Raw genomic sequence first — 12,276 nt, forward strand, 5'->3', positions numbered from 1 at the left:
GGCCAAAGGGCAGAACAAAAGACTTTGTGGTACGGCCATTTTCTGCACTGGCCACAGTCATGAGCCAAACGCGGTAAACGCTTTTTGGTTCATTAAAAAAAAGTAAAAATACTTTAAGAGTAAACTGCTACCACCAGTTTGTCCTGGGCAGACTTGTACAATCACCAGAAAAAACTAGGTTTCCCAGTACTGACAGCCTAAAGGATGTGTCAGTCACCCCATATCAAATTACCAATGCCCAGGGGAGCACAGCTGAAGGCTGTGCTTCACTGGAAAAAGTCAGGTTAGGTTAGCCAAACAAAAGCAAAACGTTCGGGGGGTCCATAAATGGAGGGAAAATTGCACCTGAGGGAAATCTTTCCTAACACTTGTATCCTGTAACCGTTCCTTTGGAAGGGAGGAAAGTTGAGAACGGCAACCGGTAATCACCCGCAAAAAAAGGACCATCCTTGAGACCGTGAACCATACCTAAAGAAGGGAACGATCTCCTGCAAGTTGACATAGGACCCACATAATCACATTTTTCATTTTACACATTTAAACCTTTTATTTATATATGGCAGATGATAAAAGGGTGTGACACAGTTATCCAGCCTTTTGTGCTGTGCTTGGTCAGGAAATAAGCACTGTAATGGGCTTGAGAGCCTCTCATTTGCTCAGCAGAGTCTAGGCACAAGAAGCGCACAATGCTGACTAGGCTTAATCGGGTACCTTTTTTAAATTCTAACCCTGCTTTGTCCTGGTAAATTATGGGATAACTTTGCACTGGTTTTCAATCGGCTGCAGTTTTTGCCGATCAGCAATAAACAGCCCCATATAAATTACTATGAGAAGGGGTCTTGGGTAACCAGTTGAGCCAGACACCCTTTCCTTTTTAAATGTCTGATATTGCCAGATTTGGCTAACAAAAACGGTTGCATTATGGACTGGAGCTGACTGTCACATCACATCAACTCAGTGGTAAACATCCTCCACATACGGATCCTTTGCCACATTTCCCCTTTCCTGGCCTTTCCACATAGTCACCGCTATTTCTGAAATCCTCTCTTCACACCTAGACTATGCCAACGCACTACACTTAGCAGCTCTCACCTCGCAGCTGAGAAAACGCTGAGTGCAAATACTGCCACAAGACTCCTCCTAGCATGTGGTCCTAGAGAATACATCTCTCCCGCCCTACGTGTTCTTCACTGAGTTTTGGTTGGTCGGCGAGCTTCCTTCAAGGCGATGTGCGTCACTCATCGAGCCTTCTACAACAAAGGACCTGAATGTACTTGCTACAGACCGAGCAGAAACCTCAGATCGGGCACAGCTCTTCTACTTGTGATTCCAGTGACCAAATGATCTCATATAGGGGGCACCTCCTTCTCAGTACAAGCACCCACAATTTGGAATTCTCTCACTGTATCCATCCATCACATTGCAGACCACCTTGCCTTCAGGAAAACCCTGAAAACCTGGCTCATCACCCCCTGCACCCTGGCACACGTAATCTGGGCCACTTGCCTAACACGATAACCCCTTGTCAGCCTCATCCACCCTACTATTTCTTACACAACCAATGCAACCCATCCATCAGCCCTCCTAACCGCCTAGCAATATGGTCTAGGTGGTCAAAACCCTCCAGTGCAGGGTATGGGACACCCAAGGGACTTCGCTAGGTGGGTGATTGAGGTGGATTAGTGAGTGGTGTCTCTAGAGGACAGAGACTGGGCACTCCAGGAGACCGGCAATGCCAAGGATGATGAGCTTGTCTTTAGCATAGATGACTATGCATCATTTCCACCACGCCCGAAGCAAACCCAGTATTTTCTACTGTACAAAGATGGTCCAGAGAAGAGGATTTACTAAGAGTGATATGTGTCTGTGTCTTGTGGGAGACAGGCATGGTATCAAGAGAGACACAGACTCAAGTTTCAAAACCTTAATTATAATGCTGGTGTTGGTGTAATACCTAACTGACCCCTACTCTAAAGGGACGATTCCCTCAACTGATGTTTCCAAGAGCCGTCAATGTCTGAAAGTCCAAAACCAAAATCCGTCTGTGTCTAAACCTATGCTTGCCCTCACTCTCTGACAAAATGAGGTAGGAAGTCCCTTTAAAGAAAGAAAATAGTGATTAAAAAAGAAATGTATATCAAGGCTGGTTTCAGGTGGTCTTCTCACCAGGTGTGGCTTGGTCAGTATCATGAACGTTCAGCACAATCAAAAAGAGGTTGTTTGTTAGCTCTGCTCCACAAGGTTCTTGCACTCTGTTCAAACAACTCCCAATGTCTTTAGTTCCTGGGGGTATCCTTCCCCCAAACTTCAATCCTTCCAGGTTTCAGACTAAACCAAAATATAGCACAGTTTCATCCAGGCTTCACATGGTTCCTGGCCCCAAGATTCAATTCTCCTTGTTTCACCAAATAAGGATTCACCTATGTTAGGGCTCTTACTGTTCCCTTCCCCAAGCTCAGGCCCTTTCAGTTCCAAACACAAAGTTCATCTTGTCAGGATGTACCTTTTACTTATGTACAGTTCCTTTCACACACAACCTTCTCATGGGGTAATGTCATAGACTTTCGAAAACGGTAGGTTCTTTGCTCCTCCTAAGCGCGACCTCTCTGATCATTGGCCCCTCTATGTATTTCCTGTACTTGCTTTTCTTCTATCCTTTCCTCTTTCAGGTGCTTGCTGCACCCCCACTTTATCTTCCACTTTGCTGTTTACACCTGCACCTTCTTTGTCTTTCTCTTCTCTCGCCTTGTCATGCCCCTGGCACTTTCCTTTGAGGTACTTTCTCTCTACTCTGCTTCTTGCACGTTCACTTCTTTGCCTTTATGCACCCTTGTGCCTGTCCTTTTCCTTTCTGTGCCTCTTGCACACTTGTTTCACTCACCGGTGCTCACTAGCACCTTTCCCTCACTTTCGGGACACTGACACGCTTCATATTTACTTTCTAGTCCTTTTTTCCTTTCCGCTCTCTCAGAGCCTTTCCACTCTCTTTCCATTCAATTCACCTTTTTCTTGCTTTCCGCTTTGTGCCGCTTACAAACTGTCTTTTTGCCTCCCAGCTCCAGCTAGCTGCACGCTTCTGAGTTTCTCTTGCTTGCAGGTCTGAAACTCACCAGTTAGCGTTGTGCTGGCGAGCAAGCATATGGGAATCAAGGTCAGGGTCTCACCAGCTGTGCCTCAGACCCTTTTGGGACGGGCACATATCCCAAGGGAACAAGCACTTCTCCACATGCCGCCAGCAGGACACGGGCTGCCTCAAACCAGCTCCCTAGCCACACTGCAGCCCCTCACAAGCACCAGGCCAGCGTCTCGGCACGCCGCTCTCCTCCGGATCCTCCAGGACTCTCTCAGTTCCCTGCTCCTTGGCTTCTCCGATTCTTTCAGGATACACAGCTTGCTCTCCTGATTGTGCCAAACCACACCTTTTATACTTCAAGCAAGAGTCAAGTGGAGTTAGGTGTGAGTTGTCAGTGTAAAATGTCTGACCTTGCCTGACTCTATTAAGAGGACAACCTAATGGTAGAAGGTGGCAGTCTTCTTTTTGTTTCTTAAGGTATTTTGTGCAGGTAATCATTGCTACTCTCGGTTGCCTCTTCTTCCCAATATTTCTCAAAAATGGGGAGGGGAGGATGCAATGGGATTGCAAATATCCAGTGAAAGCTGAGGAAGGGGTTACAGATGGAAAATGGGGAGAGGGGGAATTGAATTGGGATTGATGGTTATTTCTATTTACCAGAGTACTGTTAGGAGATCGACAGTGGAGATAGGCGCATTCTCTAGCCTTCGTGTACCCATCTCTTTCCCTCCTCTTACATGAATAATGGGCTTTGGATTTAGAGCGATAAGACTTGGATCAGGGCTCAGAGCCAGAATACCCCATGAAGGCCCCTGGGACCTCTTCCTCCTCTCTTATTGCCCCATGGGTACACCGCGTCTCGCCTGGGCCACCCCATGAATATAACCTCAGACGCTCGACCCAGGTGATCCTCCCTCGCTTCTCCACACCCCCAGGTTTGGGGTCCAAAAGCGATGGCCTTCCCTTGGTCACCCGAATAGAGGGTTCTCTGAGTTTACATAGGAGAATACCCCTAGGTTTCTCACACTTGTGTAATTTACATGCAGAAAAGTGACTTGTCAACTGCATGTTAGCCATCGGGGCAGGTGTCCTGCACATAACGTACAGCAGAGCCCTCAACTGTAGACGGTTGCCCTGGGGACTGACTTGCTTCTTACGTCATCCCTGCCCTCTCTTGCACTGCAACCCATAGAATACAGCTGAGTCCCATTGAAAAATGGGTTTCGGCTGTGACATAGTCACTGACACAGCACTCTTCCTTATGTCGTTGCAATATCTGCTGCATGAAAAATTGCATCAACATAGTCATCTCTGCTTATCACCGATTTTGACAAATATTTGTACGCATTGTACGGCTCCTGTCATTTGTGTGTCTGTTCAGATCACGGTCTTCCGAAGGGCGTTCATCCACCACAGCGCTTTTGAGGCCATGTAAGTGGCAGTAGGCGCTATACAAATATCAACAACACAACCTAAAGAATGACATCAAAGTAATGGAGCTATATTTATATGGTTAGGAGACAAATAGTGTTTATATCGGCTGACAGGTGTTACAGCCACTAACTGCTAAATATGGTCATATACATTAGAGAGGGTTTAGGATGTTGACGGAATTAATTACTGCTGCTCAAACATGTGTCAAGTATCCTTCTACATGCCAATAAGTGCCCTGTAAAATGATGCATGCTTTCTCCAAGGGAGTGGGAGAGCATTGTATGCCCTTAGAGACCGGCAGTAAACATTTCAAGTTGACAGTTACTAGCCAGTCATAAAGTCACTTGCCACCTCAATTGTGCGCATACACACAGCATCCCTACTCACCAAGAGCCAATTATAAATAGCCAATGGCTATTGGCAAGTGCACATGTTGCGCCATGCCTTGGAGCAAAGGTTCGACATTGCCAGATGCTGGGAGTATATTTATCTCCTGTTTGTAGCCGAAAAGAGCCTGATTAGCTGCTTCATTTATTTATTTTGCAATTTATATAGCGCGCCAAGCCCGAAGGCATCTAGGCACTGTTCTTGGCAGCAAAAGATGGTGATGTTGCAGATTCAGTAATGGAGTATACAGGGTTACAAAGTTACGCAAGTTACATGGTTACATGGTTGCAGAGGTGATGTAACAGATTCAATAATAGCGTATGCAAGGTTACATAGGTTACATGGTTGCAAAGGTGAGAGACATCAAATACAGTAGTTGTTTGGTTGCTTATGCTTACTAGGTTACAAGGTGAAAAGGCATAGACTCCAACAGCTACCAGGAGCGACTCTTCAGGCCAACTGGTGTCATAGGAACATACCTATGTGTATATAAGAGCATTTGGAAGACCTTTAAAACATAATTGGCCATAATAATGGACAGAGGGATATATCGCTTGCGTCCCGTGTGGAAGTTAAATATGGAACTTGCTAGGCCCTAGGCTCCTCGTCCCCCGGAGGTGGCTCCTGCTTACAGGGGCAATGCTGGATACCCAGGTGTTGGTTTTTGCTCCTGCTCAATAAGTCCTTATTTCAATCTCTGTTTCAGCATGAGGTAAGAAGATGCACTTCAGCTGTGCCGGCATTTCCTTTCCCTGCCGCCCCAGCTTTACAATACCTGCCCAATCGCGTGAGTGTATGATGACTGTAGCTGGCGAAGCGCTACAATCTGGGAAATGCACTGTCTCTGATGCAAACACAAACTTTGTAGACTTGCTCAATGATGTGTTTCCATTTCTAATAGTACTTGAGTGTCTCGTTGTAGGGTGTGAAATCATTGTTCGGCATAAAATCTAAATTTTATACATCATAAACATCAGATGGTACATGGCAACATTAAGTTCGAACAATCGATGCAGGATTACAGATGAACAATCAGAATTGATAATCAAATAAGAACTCACTAAAATGAAATAAAAAATAAAACAAAGGAAGAAGAAAAAGAAGAGCGATGAGGGAAAGAGTGGAGGAAAACAGGGCACAAATAATAATAATGGTTCATAGTTGACACATTATCCATATGTCTCAAGAAATGATCCCCAAATGCTATGTGTTCCCTGCTCCTTTTGTCAACGATGCGTTGGTACTCATTGGGTTTTCTTGACTCCCTAATCCCTCAGGGTCGCCACTTGCAGAAAGATCCTCTGGAACAGATGCCTGCATCGTGAAACCCATCGCTCTGGAAGGTAAGAGTCCAACGCCGTCATCAGTAATGTTGATTCAAATTAGAAATAGCTTGACTTCAAATTATTCTAATGGCATTTACAGTCTTTCACTGACAGGAGGTATGTTTCCGCCAAGAGGCTTTCACTCGGTTGCATTTGTGATTTATAGCTACGTAGAAAGCAAATACAAGTAATGCCAAGAAGAGATTCCTACATGCCGCCTTCTCAAGTAATGAAATAGTTCTGGCCATTTAGAATTTTACACCACTTGCCCACATTTAAGGGTGCTTTATTGAGTGAGTTAACACAATTACAGGGTCTGCGCTTCTCCCAAATGTTTTTTCCCCCCAGACTTCAGTCGAATAGCAAAATGCCAGCCGTTGACCGAGCATTTGGTGGTAAAAATCCACACAAATGTAAGGAAACCTAGCATTCCACTTCTAAGAAGTTAATAATGGAGGGACAGTGTTTTCTGAAACATGGGATGCAGAACACATTTTCTGGTGGTAAGTCTTGGGGAGCAGAACAAGGAGCGGAGTGCCCCGGTAGAGCAGAGGAAAAGCACTACTTGGCGATGCAATATTGAAATTGAGCTGCACTAAGAATTGGAGATGAAAGGGCTGCAATTTAATTTAAAGCATGCAGCAATAACGGATCCACGATTGACACCCAAATCTACATTTCTGGGGAATAAATACGGATTCACTTGCCTTCACCATGGCGACGGCTATACCCATTGTGGTACGTCAGACATAGGCGATGGACAAGAGGCCATGCTTTCAACTGATTACGTTTAATTTAGAGGAAATAAGGTCCATCCTGATCCTGCACCTAAAGGCGAGTTTGCCCCTGTTTCACAAAAAGAACCAGTCAGGATGTCGTACAACAGAAAACCGCCCTCAGTCCCGAACCTAATCTGTCCTGCAGCCTGCCCTTACCACTTCATACAAAACACACTAACGTAAGTCTGGTCTTGTGGTAGGACTCTGACCCACCACCCCCCCCCCCCAACACACACACACTCAATATTCTCTCGTCCCTCTCAGGTGATGGGCCTCAATAATCATTCCCAAATGATTGAGTCTTCCTCATTCCTTGCTGTCGCTTGATACTGGCCACGCCCAAAGTTTTCTGACTGGTATCTTGGGCCTCCTGCCTCTATTGGCAGCTGTAAGGAAGGCATGGTATCGAAGTAAGACATGACCACAGTTCAAGGGTGTTTATTGAACTAAACCTAAATCCAAAGATGAGAGCAAGCTACGACCATCAAATAATAAAGAAGGCAGGCGGGCAACTCTGTACACTGTATCTTATTCTGCTTTTTCAAAGTACCTTCACTCCTTTAGTTTCCACTTGTTCGTGCCACTCATTACAAACACTGTCCTTTGTGGATTTCTTCATACAGTGCTGCTCTTGCAAACTTGGTTCAAACACAAGCTGATTTCGTATCACTTTCTACGACTCACCGGCTGTGCTGCTTTTACTGGCGCAGCTTTCTTGCAGGAGCCAAGGACAGCACCACGCCGGCAATCGCTCCTCCCAGCCTGGGTTATTGACACAGGAGCGCCCCAGATACCTTTGATGCACAGTGTAGGATTGCTCAGCTTCAATTCCTGTTCTTGGGCTTCTCACTTTCCAAGGCTTGTGAAAATAACCCTTGCTAGAGGTCAAGGGTACTTCCCTCCTTGGTGTCCTCTCCAGTCTCACTGCCTTTCTCCTTGTGTTAAATTGCCATCTTGGAACGGCTACTTCCTCGTGTGCTTTTCCTCGCTCAGAGTGTGCTTTCATGCTCTGCCTTTTATTCGTGTGGGGAAGTGAGATGGGAGTCAGGTGTGTAATTATCAGTAATTGCCTGACCTTTCTTGACCATGGTGTTGGGACACGTCAGGTATACAGCTCTGGTGTTAGTCGTTATCGCTCACAATGAACTGTCCCTTGAGAAAGTGTTTGTGTGTGGAAAGGGGTGGGGTTGAGCTCCCAGATATTCTACCTTGTCGGATTGGAAAAAGGTGTTATTGGGGAGGGCATACCATGTCTCACCCTGCGGTGTCCCACTTCCACTCCCTGAGGACCCCTCATCCAGGTGATCCTCCTCCACTAGTCCACCCCCAGGAACTGGATCCAAAAACGATGGCCGTGTCCTGAGCACCTGGATGACAGATCCCTGGAGATTAGCGGATGAGACACTCACACAGTACATCTATTTGCTTTGCCCAATGTGTTTTCTCCTGGTTTCCTGTTTTACTCCATAGGACTCTATAGCTGGTGCTTGTTTGTATGTTTGCTAAACGTATTGTCTTTCACCCCAGCGCGGTGTAAGGCAGGCATGGTATCAATAGTAGACACAGACACAATGGATACAAGTTTCAAAAACCTTTTTTTGGTGTTTTGGTTGGGTTGGTAGAATTCCTAACTGGCCTTAACTCTAGAATGGGAGTAGTCTTGACCATTAAACAAAATACAAACACGTCCAAGTCAGTCTTAGTCAAAATAAAAAGGCCTTTACTAAAGAAACCTAATCTTGCCTTCCGTCTCAATTGACAAAATGTGTTAAGGGAATACAAACGGAAAAATAGTGTCTTCCCCACGTTCAGCAGCACAGGTTCTCTTAAAAAGGATAGATGGATGCCACAGTTCTATCAATCTTGCACACTCTGAATTACTGGTAGAATTCAACAGTTCAGGCGTGGACTTCTAGCTTTTGGCAGTCTTAGGCTTTGTCTGCCTTCTTGTGAACACACAGTTCTGTTCTTGACTTTTACTTCGCCACAATCCAATACAGGCTTGCCTCGCTTTTCACATTCACATTTTCACATTCACCTTATTACTTTATCACAGTTCAGTACAGACTTGCCTCCGCTGGGCTCCAGCCTGTCTTTCTCTTTGGGGGGATTCCCTTCCCCATGTTTTGTCTTTATATCTTTCCACTGTCGAAGACTTTCAAAACTGCAAGGCTTTTACATAAACCTCTGCATGACCACTTCGACCTCTGCTTACACAATTCAACAATCTTCCTCATGCTTCTTGGTACTTGTAGTTTCTTATTCTCTCTACTTCGCCCACTTGGCCTCTTTCAAAGTTCATATATTTTGCACTCCCGGCATATTCAGAGTTCACGTACTTTGCTTTTCACTTATTCAACTTTCGCTCAGGATCGTGGATACTTTCTTGCCTTTTGTTCCCGTTTAATACACTTAAACTTGGAACATTTCACAGAGACTTTCAAATATGTGAGTCCACCTCGCAGGACCACTCTGTTACTTTGTATACTTTCTTCATCATTCAGCAATTGTCCTTGCCAGCTATGCATTTTATCGGCACACACGCAACCTTCAACTCTCTTGATTACCGTTACTTTTGCTTTTAACACATACCAGGCTTTTGTTGCCTCTGATAACTTACTGGTCGTGTTAATTGACTTCTCTCTTCCGCATCTTTCATGTAGCAGTCAAGGCCTTTACCAACGCCTCCTCTGCTCCACCCCAACTCTGTTGTTCACCCAGGAGGGTAGCGGGCCGCTTTAAAGAATCTTGAAAGTTTCTCCTTCCCGCTCACTCGGTTTCAGCCTTGGAACACACACAGCTTCCCGAAAGTGTGGAATTCTCACCTGGCTCTCTCTTGTTCTTCGCCACTGCTGATCAGCCCGTTGGCCTTCCAACTTCCTTAGCCTGGTTCGCATCAGCTCCAAAAGAGCTGTTCCTTCTCGTACCCAGCCTCGCTCAGAGTGCGCCTGTGCATGCCAACTTTTATCCTGACAGGGAGTGTTAACAAGTGGCAAGTGTGTATAGTTGGGATTACGTGCCTGACACTGCCTGGTCTCATTAAAGGGACAGAGTCATTGCACGTTAGTAGAAGTAATCTTCCTGGCCTCATTCCTCATCTTTCTCGACTCAGTAGTGTTGTAAATAAAAAGTGGGGGGGATTATGGGAGCTGTAGGTTCCCATAAAATAAGCAGGGATAGGGGTTAAATGGGTTGTGGAAAAAGGGGATACCATGTCTCGGCATAAGGTGCTTCTCCCCCACTCCCTGAGGACCCCCTACCCAGGTGATCCTCCCTCACTTGTCCACCCCCAGGGTCGGGATCCAAAAGCGATGGCCTTTCCCTGGCCACCTGGATACGGGATCCCCGGTGACTAGGTTGTGAACACCCTCTTGTTTTTCACAGCGTGATTATTGGTTTTTCCACCTTTCTGGGGTTCTTGGGTATCGTATCCCTTCGTGGGATATCTTGACACTCAGCCCGGTTTGGGCAGTTTGTTTTGTCATCTCTCCTGGAACCCCCAGTGTCTTTCCTTTTCGTGGGATATCTTGGTTCTCCATCTGAGTTGGGCAGTTTGGTTTGTTGGCCCCCCTTGAACCTTCGGGTTTCTTAACCCCTTGTGGCATATCTTGGTTCTCAGCCTGACTTGGGCGGTTTGCTTTGTTGGTCTTTCTTGGACTTTTGGGTTTCTCACCCCCTTGTGGGGTATCAGCTGTCCTCACCGCCCTCCTCCTGGTTCCATCTGCGTGCCGCAACCTGGTGTTTGATGGCGTTGCTTGTCAGGGAAGGTGGCATGTCAGACTGGTATGGAACTGCGTATTAGGCCTCCCACAGACATTCTGTCTTGCCGCGCATGTCGATTGCTCTCCTCTGTCCATAATAGGACTTTTGGTAAGGTGTTGGTTGTAGGGGTTGCGTCTCTTCTGGACTTGCCAGGGTGGAGCTCCTCGAACTCCCGGACGTGTCCGCCGTTACAGTGGTCTGCAAGATTCTTTCCTTCTCTGCCCTCCAGGCGACCTGCGTGGCACGGTCTCCAGACTCTGACTCCAAGGGGGACGATACCTCCTCTGTGTTAGCTTGCAGGTGAATGGTTCTCGCCCTCCAGCTCATTCTCTCCAGCTGACGGGCTCTCTCGAATTCGCTGACTCTACCTGTTTGAGCTCTACGTAGCCTTTATCTTCCTCCCTGGGAGGAAAGGAAAGAGTCCATTGGTTCTACCCTTTTGGCAATACATACTGGCCAGAAGGTTTAGTTTCAAGCGCCTTACAAATGCACAATAAATAAATAAAGGGAGTTCATTAAAATATAGATCAACTAGCTCTAACTGTATAACACACTGATCGTGCACACAAACCCTCTTCTCCCTCTCCCTTTCCATTTCCCTGTTCCCCTTTCTCTCTCTGATGCTATTTCTCTGTCTCTCTGTGTCTTTTTTTCTTTTTCTCTAGCTCTCTGGGATGTTTTGTTGCGTGCATTTTTGCTAGAGCCACGCAATTTGTTGCTGACAACAGCTTGTTCTCTGCCCTTTGGAGGTCCCTTTCCTTTCCTCTGAACCCCCCAACCGTCGAATCCTGCTGTACGGGTGCAGAAGTAAGACTCTGACACAGAGGTGTCATAGCGATTAGCAGAAGCTTTTATTCGGATTAAAAAATGAAATGAAAACCCTAACTCTAAGAGGGGCCTCAACCAAAATAACGAGTGTCAGAATTTCCAAAAGCAAAAGTCCCAATGTCGGAATCCTAACTCTGTCCCTCACACTCCAGGTTTAAACTAAATGAAAAGAAGGCCTTTGTTGCCTAAAGGGAGTGACTCCCTTCCCCTGGACCAAGAAAGTTCTGGCATCTTCATTCCTCAAGTGCTGGAAATATCTCCCTTCCCTGGCCTTATTCAGGTTTCTTGCAAAGTTCATCAACTGCTGGATGTGAGAGGGGGGGGTTAAAGCAGATGTCTCCCTGCCCTAGTCTTCTTTAGGCTTGAAATACAGTTCAACAATTGTTGGGGAAATCTACATTCCCTAGTTGGCCCTTCTCATGCCTGGTCTCTGCCTCTGTGTCCCCGACCCCGATTGGCCAACTTGGTTCCTTTTCACCAGGCAGAGTTGCAAAGAAGAGGAGTTTGGATTAATCTACAAACTGTGGAGGGTCCACGGCCCTGGTAGTTGGAGCTGGTTTCTTCCTACCAGACACTACGACAAAGAAGAGTAGTCTGGATGCACCTTCAAGCTCCTTGGAACCCTCCACTGAACCCTCCACTGACCCCTCCCAGAGGCCACTGTGGACATTGAATTACTTGCTATAGC

General features: G+C 46.3%; 1 protein-coding gene across 4 annotated transcripts in view; it reads left to right on the top strand.

Moving 5' to 3' along the window:
• The window catches only part of GNB1L (G protein subunit beta 1 like), a 449,973-nt gene that overhangs the window by 81,836 nt on the left and 355,861 nt on the right, over positions 1-12,276 (top strand). For all 4 annotated transcript variants that reach the window (XM_069620043.1, XM_069620041.1, XM_069620044.1 and 1 more), the window contains exon 2: positions 6,172-6,237. The gene's annotated coding sequence lies outside the window, so the exon portion shown is untranslated. The remainder of the gene's footprint in view (positions 1-6,171; positions 6,238-12,276) is intronic.

Source organism: Ambystoma mexicanum, chromosome 10, assembly GCF_040938575.1.
Source record: "Ambystoma mexicanum isolate Mex_15411 chromosome 10, UKY_AmexF1_1, whole genome shotgun sequence".
Classification (NCBI taxonomy): domain Eukaryota; kingdom Metazoa; phylum Chordata; class Amphibia; order Caudata; family Ambystomatidae; genus Ambystoma; species Ambystoma mexicanum.